Genomic DNA, 15,207 nt, shown 5'->3' with positions numbered 1-15,207 from the left:
TGAGTAAAATTAAAACAAAGATAAAATTTGCACTAGCGTTGAGGGACCAACAGACTGCGATGCAGCCACGTCCAACACAAGGCAGCACAAATGAAATGAAATAATAAAATGAATAAAATCAAATAAAATATTAAGTAATTGTTACCAAAATAAAATTTTAAATTTAGCACAGAATAATAAAATAGTAGTAATAACAAAACATTTAATAAGAATATTTTAAAACATCATTAAGGTTTAGCTTGTATGTTAAAACCTACAAACAGTTTTATGTTATGTTATATTACAGGTTTAAGGTTGGGGAAAGGCTTTAGGCTAGAGGGTAGGGAAAGGATTTCCTTGGTTGGTTTAAGCTGAGAGTAGTGTAAACTATCTCTAAGGGGAAAATTTAAGGTAAGGGGGCAAGGCAAAATTGCTTTTTGGTTTAAATTTGAGTTTAGATTAAGGTTTATGGATTCGCGTTAGACCTGAGGACAAGTAAAAATTTAAATTTGGAGGTAAAAATTATTTCATGTAGTAGAAAAATAGCTTAACTTGTGGGGTTGGTTGAGGTTTTGTAAGGTGGGGAAGGGGAAATGTCTTAGTGTAAATAACAAGTGGCGTAAAAGGGTTAGGTTAAAATGTTGTAATGTTGCTTATGTCGAGATGAAGGGCATATGTTACGATGGACAGGAGTGACATATAGCTGCTTCTAATCAAGAGAATTTATCTAAATATATGCTAATTTTTCTTTGAGGGTTAAATTTCTAATTTGTTTTCGTTTGTTGCTTTAAATTTAAAAAAAATATTTTTTATTAAAAAATAATAATGCAAGACGAATGGTGAAACATTCCAGGTAACTTTAATTAGCATTGTATTCTCTTTTTTCTCCGCTTAGGTATCGCCATTCCTCATGGTGAACGTCAAAATAGAACCATGTGCTGCTTTTGGAATCAAGGTTAGTTTTAATGAAATCTATTTGCCGGGCTCGTTTTTCTCCTTTGGACTGAGGGGCCCAGTTTTGCGATGATAAAATCCATTCTGAGATCACATACGGTGAGCAGCCATTGCCAATGAAAAATAAAAAAAAGTTAAATGTGTCACTGTCTCCTATAGGTTTCTTCCAGAAAAGTGCTTGGATGTCTTTGGGCCAGAAGTTAAGAGGATAAAATATGTCGCCATTAAGTAGGTGGAAGAGCTGTAAACGTCGATTGGAAATTTGTTGTCTGTTGAGAGGTCGGATGCGGGAAGTATAGAATTGTAAAGTGGATTCGTCTGTTGTCTCTGCAGTGGCCATAGTAAGGAGTGAGTTGTTGTGTCTAGTATAAGATTAAAGTAAACATAGTTATGAATTTTTGGTTATGCGTTGGTAATGAACTGATTCATTGTATAAAAACGCAAAATCTAATTGGGTCAAAATGAAAGGAAAAGAATTAAGTTGAATTGTCGGTTATGGTATAAGAGGACACAAATTTATTTGTTCTTTATTTGGAATAAAAGGGTTTGCATAAGGGTTGAAGGAGGGTGTCATTCTGTCTATGGGGTCGTGGGATGGTTTAAACTTAAGGTGAGATGATAGGAAACTTGTAAGTGGAAGGGAAAAGAATATATAATTATATGATTTTTTCGTTCTTTACATGGTTCAAATGGAGTAAAAAAAAAATTTTTGTAGGGGGAGGTGAGATATTCATGGGTAGATCTTTAGGTGGGGTAAGAGGAAATTTGTAAATGGAAATGAAACATCTAATGTTCTTTAACTGTGATAAATGGGGTTGTGTAAGGGTTTAAGGGGGGTTCACCCTGTCTATGGGATGAAATTGATGATGAAAGGGAAAAGAAAAATCATGTTGTTTTTTTTTCGTTCTTTAAATGTTCATTAAACGTTTCAAATGCAGTTTAAAAAGGTTTGTAAGAGGAGTGGAGTTGGGGGTTTTGTCTTGTCTTTTGGTATGGGAGATGGTTAACAGGGTAAGACATATGAGGGTGAATCGTTAGGTGGGGTAAAAGGAAACTAGTCATTGGAGGTAAAAAACTATTTGTTCTATAATTGGAACAAGTGGGGTTGAGTCAGGGTTGAAAAAATAAAATTAAAAATAGAGTGGGTATCCTTTTTCCTCTTATGATTGTTAAAATGGTCAAAATGTGGTTAAGAAAGGTTTGAATGGGGTGGGGGGGGGGGGGGTTGGTCGAGGGGTGGGATTCATATTGTTTTGGGTCCATGAGACGGTTTACAGGACAAGATATTAGATGGTGAATCCAAAGGTGGATTGGGAGGTTTAGGTTGAAATCTCTGGCCAAAAGGTAAGAACATGTGTATTTAAACTTAATGTGAATTATTGTTATTAATTTTTATAGGAGTGGGATTGAATGGTGTAACAATACGAAAGAAAGTGCACATGACTGGTCAAAGAAAGAAGGTGTAATTCCGAGAAAGAAAATGTATATAGGAAGGAAGGAGAGGGAAATTGCCGGCCGGCCAAACAGTAGAAGGATGCATCGACACCAATGGACTCCTAATGGTTGTGAGTCGTCAAGGGCAAAGGACAACCGAGCGAGGATGTTTCTAACCTGGTACCAGGTCAATGCCCGACATCCTCGTGCCGAGTCCTTATAGAAATGAGATGAAGAGATTAATAGAGAACATCAAGGAGAGATTATAGAGACCAAAAAGGAGGACAGAAACGCAGTGTAAAAAGAGAGAGACGGACAGAAAAAAAAAAAAATTTATTAACAATATTACATGTACGAGGAGAATGTACGAGGATACTTTTAAACGGAACCTTGAAAATTGTTTTGTACCGTGGTGAAATGTATATAAGGGGGAATTTGAATAAAAAGAGAAAAATTAAAATTTATAAAAAGCTATTAAAAAACAAAAAAGTACGAGTAACCTTGTACAATTTTAAACCATACGGGGGTTGGGTAACAATAACATAGTAGCAGATAAAACCTAGTGGGAAGAAATAAATAAAATACCTTGCGTAAATGATCCGCGTCAGGCCAGTAATATCCAAATCGATGTCAAAATAACCAAAAGCTGCTAACAAACGCTTTAAAAAACTTGAAATAAAAATTTTTTTGCCGGGAAATACTGTATCAAAAGGCCCGTAGAGCGTAACCAAAAAAAATTTTTTTGCGGGGTTGATCACGCAAGCATTGCGTGATCAATGTGACGCGCATTAAAACGCTACTGTAGTATCATCGCTCAGCGGTCTTTATTGGAAGCGAGTGTAGAGCGGGCGGTAAGTTGCTTTCATCATCGTTCTGTGGAGTTATTTCGTGGCAAAATCTTGAAATTATCTGGAGTACGACTTTTCGAGGGTCGATTGGAGGTAAAACAGAAAATGAGATATGTATTGGAGTACGGTTGATGCAGCTTGTAGATCATGTAGGGCAATTCTTCGTTCTTTACATCACGCGGTCGGGTGAAAGATTCTTCGTTCTAATTTCATCATGCAGCCAAGAAAACGATGGTGGCGTGTACATGAAGGCACGTTGTAAAAGGTTGGTTGAATTATTTTTCGTTGTAATTTCTTGTGGGTAAGTTGTAAAAGGTGGGGTGGTAGAATTATACTCCGTTTTCATGATTGCAGAACAATTGTTCGTTCTTTACATCACGGTCGGTAGAATGATTCTTCGTTCTAATAATCATACAGCCAAGAAAAACGAAGGTGGCGCGTATACGATGGGACGTTGTAAAAGGTCGGTTGAATTATTCTTCGTTCTATTTTCCTGTGGGTAAGTTGTAAAAGGTCGGGTAGTAGAATTATATTCTGTTTCCATGATTTTTAGTTGGTATCTGTGAGAAGTGAGATATAAACTCGGGAGATTTCAGTTCGTAAGGAGCCTAATGGAGCTGAGGTATGGTTAGGGGGAGAAAGAAGAAAAACAGAAGAAGTAAAACAGTTACATAACATTGGTCATTAGGGAACCATGCCCTCATATAATGTGATATAAATAATGTCATATAAAATGCTTTAAGACATAGCTTAAAATATTTATTACAAATTGTTCAAAGAGCTTGTACATGGTGTATGGCGTACTAAAAAGATCCATGTGCAATAATTGTATTTTGGCTTAAAAGTGTATAGATATTGTGGACGTTATTTGGTAATGATTAAGATTAAAAACAGAGGCTCTAGATAATTTGTAATGCAAAATTAGCTAGTGGGAAATGCTCTGTATGGTACAGTTCATTTTACATAAATCATTGTTTAAAAGTTTTGGCTTTCAGAGAGAGATTAAAAGATGTTATTATATACATGTACATGTACACCTGTACATCAGGAAAATGTTTTGGAAATTATGACACTTATAATGAAAAATTACATAAGTAAGCAAATTATTATAACTAAAATAAATCAAGAAGTATAGCCTGCAGGCAATCTTTGCAGTCTTTTCTGCTAATAATAATTTATAAAAACATGGATCATTATGGCAACATATTGTCATGTGCTTGTGGTATGTAAGGATAATTTATTATGAAGTGATTTGTTTGTGAGGAGCATTGTGTGGAGTTTTGTGGTATTGCAGTAGGCTTTTGAAAGTTTGGGAATACGTAAGTTGTGGTATTTTCGTAGGATTTGTTGTACTATTTTGTCTGTTCGTAAGTGTTTGTTATATATAGTTCGGTAATAAACAGTCGATTTGGTTTTTGTTTGTCGTGTTCTGTTTCGTCTTTTGTGTGCTGTGAAAGGGAGCCATGGGAATGAATTGTCTGTGATAAGTTTGTCTGGATAGTCAAGTGCGTTCAGTCTTAGTCGAAATAAATTGTGTATGTAGTTGTAGTCGTCAATTGTCTTACTAAGTCGGCTGTGTCGTACAGTTTCAGTCTTGATGATGCCAGAAAAAATGTGTTGAGGATGATTAGATGAATAGTGCGGGTACATGTATTTGTGGTGTGGTTTTTGAAAAATGTGGTAGTGAACTTGGTGGTATCTGATGGTATGGTGATTTAATGAAATGGTGAGGTCGAGGTAGTCGACTGAGTGATTGCTGGATGTAAAAGTGATTGGAATTTGTGATGGGTATGCTGCACATAAGTTAGCAATTAGAATGTTAGTATTAGCTTTATTGGTAAGCATAAAGCCGTCGTCAATGTAACGACAAAAAATAAAAATGCCATTAGTATTAAAATTGTTATAGAAGTTATACTCACTAAGGAGTAAAACAAGATCAGCAATTTGTCGACTATGATAGCTGCCCATAGCGACGCCCTTTATTTGCTGATAAACAAAATTGCCAGCCCTAAAATAATTACGTTGGTTAATGAAATTATTAAGGTTAAGTAAATAGTCTCTATAAAGATTAGGCAAATTAAGTAGCTTGCAGCTGGTGATAATGGCTTGTATGGTGTTTTGATATGAGATGTTGGTGTAAAGTGATGTAAAGTCAAAAGTCGTGAGCTGAAAGTCATCTATGTCCTTTATGTCAACGGTTTGCAGTTTGTTTATCAGTTCAGTAGAGTTGTTAACCAAAGGAAAAGCAATGTTGTTAGTAGTAAAAATTGTTTTCAGTTGCAAAATAATATTGTCAAGTTCTTGTCCTAGGAGTCGTGAGGGGTCAGATGTTATCCAGGAGTGTGCAGTGATGATCGGTCTACCGGTAAGTTTGTCAATGTTAGTTGTTGAGGCAGTATTGTCTAGTTTATGTACTTTAGGTAGGAGTTTCATGTAGGGTATCTGTAAGTTTTTTTCTTTTTTGTTGTACAGTAGTCGTTCTTTGTAAAGTTCTATCAGAAACTGTGTTTTGAAACGTGCTTTTAGTTTGTTCAACAAAAAATAGAGTTGTCAATTGTTGTAGTCAAATTAAAATTGTCGATTCGTTGGTATGTCTCTTTGTCTGAAAAGTGTCGTTCGTATTCGGTTTGGAACCATGAGATGGGCACTAGAGCCCATCCCATGTTCTTGTCTGTTTTAGTCAGTATGAGGTCATTGTTGTTTTGTAGTTGGTGTATGTAAGTAGACTGATCTGTGGTTATGTTAGTGTGGTGTGGGTGGGATAGTGTGTACAGGTTGGTTGTTTGAAGGTATTGTTTTGTATATGAAGTGGTGTTGTGTACGTAGTCAACGATGTGTATGTTAAAATGTGGTCTGCTTTGTTCTTGTTTGAGGAGCTTATGCGGGTGTGTGCTGGGGTAAGGTTTGTAACGGTGGTAAGATTTGGATGATTTTTGTTTGCGTGTACAGGAGTTGATATTTTGTTTCTTGATTAAAGAGCATAGGGCTTGATTGACTTCTTCGGTGATGGTGTTCTTAATAAAGTTGTTGTTAGATTGTTGAAGAGTAGGGATAAAGTTAGTGCCTTTGTTTAGGAGATTCTTGAAGGTAGGTGGCAGATTGACATTGGTGAAGTTGTGGATCTTGTCTGTAGTTTGAAGTTTGTCTTTCTCTTGTTCAAGTTTGAGTTTTCGTTGGGATGTTTCTTGGGCTTGATGTCGGATAGATTGTCAGGTTGGAGGTTGTGTCTGTGTTGGAGGAAGGTATTGAAAGATCTTTGTTGAGTATGCAGATTGTCGATTCTTTTTTTAAGTGAGGAGCCATGGTTTCTGTTGAGTTGGGTGATTTTTTTTGATGGTTGTGTTGAAGATGCCATTTGTGTGTCTCTTGATGGATGATATACGTTTGTCTAAGTTTAGGTTATCTGTTTTGAGTTCTTGAATTGAGTGCTGAAGGGAGTGGATGTTTTCAGATGTGGATTTGATGGAAGTGGTAATGATAGATTCTTTGTTTTTGAAGGTGGAGGTGAATAAACAGGATTGTAGGTTGTAGATGATTGCTTGATTTTGCTCTTTTAAGTTGTATAGCTTGTTGATGGTAAAGAGTGTCCTTTTTTGTTGCAGCTTTATTTGATCTGATCTAAGAATTTTCCAGGTCCACTGTTTTTTCGTTCTTGGTTTGCTGTGTTGAGGTGGTTTGTCTGTAGTTTTCCTTGTTTCTTTTTCTGTTTGTACTTTTCTTTTTTTCTTTTGTTTCGTTCTTTCTGTTTATTGGATTTGTTGCTGTTGGTCTTGCTAGGGCCGGGTGGTAAAGGATCAGCTTGTTGTGATTTGTTCATGTTAAGTCTGTAATTGTAATGAAAATGTTATGGTAAGGGGATATCAAAGTGTACAGTATTATTTTCTGAAATAAATTTAAGTTGAAATAGTTGTAATAAGAAAAAAGAAATAGAAAATTAACACTGGGGTGATTATTTGGTAATAAGTAGAAGTAGACAAATAGTGAACTTGTAGTAAATTTAACATTATGATGGAGGTGTTTGGAAGATTAAACTTTAATGGGGGTTAAGATATTAAGCACTATAGGTGTAGGTAAAGCTGTAAGTTGTATTTGCGTGAACAGATGGCGGCGGTAGTACTCCTCAGGTGTGTCGTGGGGTGCATTTGCCCTATGCTGTTGTCTTGACGCCATTCTTGGAGCGCTTGGTTCCGTTCCCAGCTCTGAGCTGATCTGCACCGCATATGTGAACCATCTTTTGAAGACAACGTCATTCTTATCCCTCAATTCTTTCAACTCCTTCTCTATCTCCGAAATTTATATTGTAAGCTTTAACAATGTCATTAGACTTTCTTTGTAGCTTTACGCTGATCGGCTTTATGACGGCCAGAATTTTTATCTTGACCGTCAAGGTCATGAGGAACTGGAAAGAGCAACAGGTATGGTAGCAGCCATTTGCTTTTGTGAGGGTTTCTCTGTCCCAGTTCCAAGGTGTATCGTTGCTGTATTGTTGATGTTGCTGTTCATCTAAAATGACCTCAAAGGTTTTAACAACTGATGGGAGTAACTGGACAAACGTTTCATACGCCTCGTGATGCTCCACCCAACGAGTAGGCAAAGGTTGCGAATCTTGGTTCTTTGCCACTCTGGCTGATCCAGACTTATCACTTTTTCCAAGCACCTCTGCCGCTTAGGGGAATAATTAAAAAAGTTTGCACATTCTGCAATTGTGCCAGCCATGTTGCGAACTAATGGCAAGCTGCATGCCTTTACAATAACGAGATTCAGGACATGTGAATTGCAGTGTACGTACAAGGCTTTGGGGTTTTTCTGGGAAATTAAGCCTTGTACGCCTCTGGCTTGGGAGGACATGTTTGAGGCACTGTCGTAACCTTGGCCTCGGCAGTGGGAAATATCCAGGCCCCACTGCTCAAGTTTTCCAAGGATCAATTCAGAGATCACCTCTCCAGTTAATCCTTCCGTAGACTGGAAGTCTAAAAACTCTTCGCGAATCTTAGAGTCTTTGTCAACGAACCTTAAGACAAACCACAGCTGTTCAAGGTTGGCGTTGTCAGTCACTTCGTCGCACAGAATTGAAAAGTACTTTACGTCTTTGATTTCACGAATAATGGAATCCCTTATGTGGTCCCCGATTAGTGCTATGATCTGATTTTGAATGCTCTTGCTGGAATATCTGGCAGTCGCGCGGCATGTTGCAAGATGATTCCTCAATGTATGCAAGATCCAGAGATATCAAATTGGTACAATTCAATAAAGTATTTTCTATTAAAAACTCATCAGAAATAAACGTTGGTGACCTTTTGGAATGCCTAAAGCCTAGGTGCCGTAAATCTTTATCATGTCTAAATAGACAATTAAACGAGGCAATAGTAAATTCAGCATCCGAATAAACAGTTCGCCAAAGTCTAAGATCGTGCATAACGTTTGTAAAGATATTTGCAGACTGGTGCAAGGCACGTCATGTGTACCTTCCAGGGAAACGTACTTGAAGATTTCCAAAAGCACCTCGCGGGGGAAGGATCATCATGGCACATGTTCCTATGAAAATATGGAGAGCGTTGTCAAATTTATTATACAGACAAGCGCAAGTATTTTTCAAGAACGCATGAGTACTGAATCATGGTTGACTCCTGCAGTGGCGCGTCTCAAGTACCTTAACTTATGATAAGCTGTCAATTTAGCTCATTTACCTGTATTTTGGGGAGGAAGTGGTGCCTCGTCCTCAGTGGTGGTCAGAACAAAATTCTGGCTGTGGCCTGTTTCACTTTGTGTTTCCATTAATTCTTCTGTCTCTACAAAACGAAAACAATAACACCATCAACTAAAAATATTAAAATTCCAAAGAAAACAAAATATTACTTTTAATAAACAAATGAATGAATGCCTACCGGCATCACTTGCAGAGCGAATCCTCTTTGCACTCGATGAACTCTCACTGGCTGACGGATGCTCATCATTTTCGTAGTTGTCCGATCTTTATAAGAAAAAAATTGTACGCTTTTCAAAATTAAGACAGGATCTGTCATCTCGCTTGTAAAATGACCAAACAGTGTACGCTAAATCAGAGTCAAGATTACTGATTCAATGATCGATAAAACTAGCATGCTTACCTTCCTGTAGACGTATGAATAGACTGGACTGAAAAAACGACTAATTTCCTGTTGCTTCCCCCTTTTCGACATAACTCGACAGAGCGGGACCGACTTCAATTGAACACTGACTCCTTTCTGAAAAGTAATTCTCAATTGAGCGCTGCTGGCAGTCGTACAACTCACTTGTAAACAATAGATAGTACACTTCAATATTACTGTAACTCTTCCAGTCTCGAGATAGATTTATTGCAACAATTCTCTCAGTTGCACAGTACATCTTACGCAACATTATCTACGTAGAATTACTTTTACAAATATAGTGTTGTTCTTTATATAAATAACTCGTACAAATGGTGTTACAGTACCTAACGCAATAGGGCGTGTGTATTTTGATGCTACAACTAATTATAGACAATTTTATATAATTGTTAACTAATTATATAATGGAACCCTGCCATTCATGTTTTTGAAGGTAGGCTGTATCCCATGTCACCTCCTTGAGCTGGCCCTTGGAAAGTCTTGAGACATGTTTTGCCCCCCTCGCTGCTGCCACGATCTTATTAATTGAGTCGAATTTAATCCCACTTTCCTCTGCATTAAAGATAAGGTGAGGCTTATCTAGCAGGCATCCAATTTCGTTGTTCTGTAGCGTTTGCAGAAGCCGATCATAAATTCGTTAATTGGCCTAGTAACCAAGATTTGTACCAGACCAAAGTTTTGGGAGGTCCTAATGTGATTTCAGGGTGTAGGTTTAAAAAGCCTTGCAATCACATCTCACTCAAGCCTCCCTTGGGGACATTTTTACTGCGCATGATTGCAATTTAGGTTGCCACGAACATGAATTTCTCCTTGCTTTTTCATTACCCTTGTTGGCTTACGTCAATCAAATATGCCACTAGTTTTGCTTCATCATAACGCACTTCCGAAATGATATATCCCCTTTCTGAATTTCACTTTGGAATCTGGAATAGCGGAAACGACAAAAAGCTATTGAAATTTAATTATTGCTTATTATTTGTCAATTTTTTTTATACCACCAAAAGTGTAATTCAAAGCAGTGTAATTATAATGAAGTCATTACCAAACTACTCTTTAAACTTCGATGTGAAAATTTTCTTTAATATGCAACTTCGTAACAGCAGAGATTTAGAAAACGATTTTATAATGAAATTAAACGCTAAATTATTGTTAAAATTCATTTTAAAACTTCAAAAAAGTAGACGACGTTTCGGCGCTACTCTACGCCATTATCAAGTCAAAAGAAGTGATAGTTATTAGAGAGATTAAGCATGGCGTTATACGGCTAACGGCAAACACGAACTTGCCTTTCATTTTGTTAACTTTCTATCGAATTCTAAAATTGATCCCTCATAAAAATAGGGGGAAAATCACACTCGCGACAAACACAAAACTACTCATTTTCGCGTACGAACGCCAAACGGCAGACAGCAGAAGTTGAATTTTTGCCGTTCGCGGGAAAAATAAACGTCATGCTTAATCTCTTTAAAATGAGAATATATATAACGTGAAACAATAAAAATAGTTGTGTGTCCTATGGGCATAATACGTAAAGTAAAACAATGGGAAAACTAACAGTTCTAATTAAAAATAGGGAAGTGTCAAGTAAATAATTTGGCGCGGATAGAAAGGACAAAAGGCTTCTCTCTCTCTGACCCGTTATTATAAGAATGAGTGATTAATTCGTTATGTTTGTAATAAAATTTATTTATGCAAAGTTTGTGTATTGTCAAGAAAGTTTCATTAAAAAAATATACATATATCCCCTTTCTGAAAAGTCTCTACTTCCCCCAGCATCTCTTTTTTTTCCAAGTGTTGAATTTTTTGGGGCGAGGCGTTTTTGCCTAACAAAAGCAATAATAAGTAATCAATGATGTAGAATAATAAAGCCGTTTATAAATAAGCTTTGTTTTTCAAGTTGGTATTTTTTTAAAATGTGTCTCGTTGTATTAATGTAATTAGCATAATTCAGTATTGTATTGTGAGTAAGAATTGTATTGAATTGTAAGAATTGTTTAAACAAATATTTTGCGACTTGACAGTGACTTGAGCCGCCACCAACTTGTTTAGGAGGTTCAGACGTACAGTTGTAATCATGACTTTCGAGCAACATGTCTTGTTCTTTCTCAACTTGCAAACTTGGGAAGTTCAGTCGTGCCAAAGTTGGGAACTTTGTTCGGAAGTTCGCAATTTGATTATCAAACTTGCAACGTAACTGGCTACTTCGTAATATAGTTCCCAATTTTCCAATGAACTTCGCAACGAGGCACAGTACAGTTATGTGAAATTGTAAATTGTAAACCTAGCAATTGTTGTCCACAAGCATTGCTAATAAATGGTTACTTATAGTTAATTTTTTTTAGTTTACTTCCGACAACTTAAAAAATTCTCCTTGCTTTTGAGAATGATTTGACAACCATTCTTATAGTGTGTTGTCACAATGGTTCCTGTTGCCCCTTAAACACCCTAGAGTGAGTAACATTTCATTTCATCTTATGGTACACTGTAACACTGTGAAGTCAAATTCTGAATAAAAAATTAATTTATCAACAAGTGAAAAACGCCCTTATCATTAATCATTTCCAAGTATTTCTCCACCCAGTCCACTTCCTTCAACAACAACAAAAAAACAGATTGCTTTGAAGTAATTGGAACCACAACTGTGTCTGCATACAAAGTCTGTACAAATTGCTATAAGAAAGTAGTATAAGATGGTTCCAGATCCACTGTAAAATGCAATTTCTGCAGTGCAACAATGAGCACAAAGAAATGTGCCAATCATTTTTGTGCACGTGTGTGTGTGGGGGGGGGGGGGGGGGGGGGGGGGGGGGGGGGGGGGGCGGGAAAGTGCCCGCGCCGACTTTGAACGCTTATAACTTTTTTAATATTCAACCAAACGCTGCCAAACTTTGCGACTTTATCTAAAATTTATCTGGGTAGGTTGTTGTGTCAGGAACTTGACGTCACCATGGCAACGGCATTTTGACAGGCATGTTTTCCTAAATTTGTAATTTTCGTGTTTCTATTAATGAAAATTAACTTTAAAGCAATTATTTTCACCTGTTTACAGGTTTTAAGCACATTTTTATTGATTTTGAGTATTTTCCAGTAATTTTGGGCGGTTTTCTGACGTTTTGAAAAAACTTCAAAATCCAAGATGGCGGCTGTTTTGACATTATGATGTAATTGTCACGTGTTATGACGTCATCATCCCACGTGACATATACCAAAAAATAGATTTTGGGACATACTATATATCCTGTAAGTTTCATTGTGATTGCTTAAATATTCTGGAAGTTACGGAGGGGGGGGGGAGTGGCAGAATTTTTTAGACCAAAAAAAAGCCTGGTCTGAATAGGGTTAAAGTACCTTAACCTTTTTCAACAGTTCACTAATATCTCTGATACACCTATTTAATGAACAAAACAAGGAATCACTCAGTGAATCTGATATAACAGAGGAGCAGTTGCAAGACGTCATATTATCATTTGACACCCTGAACATAACATATGACTTCTCTACTTTTAAAGTCATAGAAATATCTCATTGATTCACAAGTTTCAAATAAATGAACACCTTTTTTGCGCATTGTGTTACTTCTACAATTCACTATATGGTGGAAGAACTCGTGTGTTATTGTTACAAGCAAAGTACTGTTTTTTTGTTCAAATTCTCTTTTTTTATTTTTTGTTCAAATTCTTCTACAATTCACTGTATGGAACTCTTGCGTTATTGTTAAAAGCAATGTACAGTTTTATGTTCAAATTGACTTATGTTTATGTTTAAATTCATTTATCTGATATATACAACATAAAGTTATTAGAGAGCTTAAGCAAACACTGGAGGCGGCTAGGTGGAGGTCAACCAGAAGTAAAATTTCCCACCTCGCGTGTTGCCTGCGTCCACTCGCAGTGGCGACGGCGAGAAAGGTAGGTTTGGCCGCCTCGAGAGACGGTCACTTTATTTTCCGGTTTCGAGCGATGTTTACGTCTTGTAGACTTCCTGTAAATCTTTAGATTGCTAGTACTCGCTTGTACAAAATGCTATTTTGTTCTTCCGATTTGTCTCTTAAAACTTTGGAATATTCCCGAAAGGTGAATCGATAGACAGAGCCTGTTTTAATAAGGTTTTGTTTTCCCAATTCTAGCTGGATCATGGAATGGACAGAAGCTCGCGATTTGATCCTAGCGAAAGCAGTCAGAGCTTCAAAACCATGGATCTTTAAACCAATGACTGTAGATCGAGGAAAAGTATGGAATGCCATCACGAATCATCTGAATGACGAAACCTCTGTGAAATTTCAAGTGAAGAAGGTCAAATCGGCCGTAGTCTTCGTAAGGAAAGTCAAGAAAGTCTATGATGTCCTCAAAGCATGCGAAAGCTAGAAGATATCGGACTTCTCAAAAAGTCAAATTGGACCACTTAAAGTGAAGGTAAAACAGCCGTAGCTTGCCGCCGCTTATGAATTGAAAGGTCAAATAAATCGACTTTAAATGGTTTCCTTCTGAAAACTTTAAGATCGCTTGTTGTTGAGATAAAAAAAAAATTAAAAATTTTTTTTTTTTAGTTTTTTTCTAAAACAATTATTCTTTAAAATCACAGTGAATAGCGGCAGAATATTCACCTCGATTTCAAATAATAATCAGCACAAAACCATTATATCACAAGCAATTCTACTGCCTTTGCTTCTTTGATGTGTTTGAAAAAAACATACCAATTCCTTTCTTTATTTTGTTTTTCAGATTTTCTTAATGCAAATTACTCCAACGAAAAAATGAAGTACAGACAGGCAATCATCGATGCATGCCACCAGAAGTGCAGAGATATTGCAAGGTCTTTGAAAGAACAGTCGCATTGAAGAATGTGAAAAACTAAAGAGCTGACTTTTCTTCATCATGTTTAAAAATACATGATTATGGTATAACCTGTATGCAGGGTTTTAATTATCAAGTTTGTGATAGCAATTGCAACATTACTACAGGAAAAACTTTTGTGCTGGTTTCATTAGCAAAAAAGACAGCAGCTATATAAGCATTTTATTAGTTTTATTCAAGATGCTATGTTCATATTATTAGTGCGTCTGATGAGTATTGACTTAATTAAAATATTTTGAAGGAAAATACATTGATAGGTGCAATAATTGTATACTGGCTCTACCTGATTTATTGGATCTTAGAAATTGGCTTGATAAAAACTTCCATCATTGACAAAAGTGTTGACACATTGTCAATTTACGCCCTTTTTTATTGTTATATGGACCAATTTCAACCTTTCGCCTCACCTTTCCAACCCCCTTCCCCCAATCAATGTTGTAGTTTGTTTCTAGGAGTCCTTTGCTACCATTTTACAACATTGGATGGGGGGGGGGGGGAGGGGGTATTTAAGCAGACAGTCATGAAATTTAAAAACTAGGGGTAAATTTGTCATAAAAACCGCAGAGCAAAGTCAATGTGTCAACTACTTTTGACAAAGATTGATCAATTCCAGCTTGCCCTTCAGAAAAGCATATTTCTTCAATTTGAATATGATTGCCTTGAGCTGTTGCAAAATGTTTACTTTTTACTGAGTATGATGTAGTTCGCAGAAGAATTGCCTGTGCAAGACAAGATAAATTGATACTAATTGCCTGCAAGAAAATTCTACTTGCATCCAGGGTGACTGGAAAGCATTTCTGTTGATCAAGCCTTGTATGGACAACATTTTATGGAAATCAGTATTATGGTCAAATAAATTAAGCCATAGAATAAGTGGCCAAATCCTAAAGGATATCCAAGATCTCAGATGGTCTTATGTGAAACCATTTTGAACCGTGCAGCTCGACTAAATTATTAATATTACATCTTACTGGCATCTTGTCAAGTGACCTTGCTAAGATCATGCAAGAT

At 36.6% G+C, this 15,207-nt stretch overlaps 2 long non-coding RNA genes across 2 annotated transcripts; both read left to right on the top strand.

Annotated features, from left to right (window-relative positions):
• Nucleotides 1-821: 821 nt before the first annotated feature.
• LOC144648692 (uncharacterized) lies at nt 822-2,825 on the top strand. Its single transcript, XR_013569737.1, has 3 exons — nt 822-934; nt 1,093-1,281; nt 2,332-2,825. It is a non-coding gene; the product is annotated as an uncharacterized LOC144648692 (long non-coding RNA).
• Nucleotides 2,826-3,060: 235 nt separating this feature from the next.
• LOC144648670 (uncharacterized) lies at nt 3,061-13,718 on the top strand. Its single transcript, XR_013569724.1, has 3 exons — nt 3,061-3,480; nt 5,526-5,580; nt 13,470-13,718. It is a non-coding gene; the product is annotated as an uncharacterized LOC144648670 (long non-coding RNA).
• The last annotated feature ends 1,489 nt before the right edge of the window (nt 13,719-15,207 follow it).

The sequence above is a fragment of the Oculina patagonica genome, chromosome 4, assembly GCF_052425735.1.
Source record: "Oculina patagonica isolate OP01 chromosome 4, crgOcupat, whole genome shotgun sequence".
NCBI classification, from domain to species: Eukaryota; Metazoa; Cnidaria; class Anthozoa; order Scleractinia; family Oculinidae; genus Oculina; species Oculina patagonica.
The sequence above is the reverse complement of the archived record's forward strand: the minus strand, read 5'-3'. Positions and strand labels throughout refer to the sequence as shown.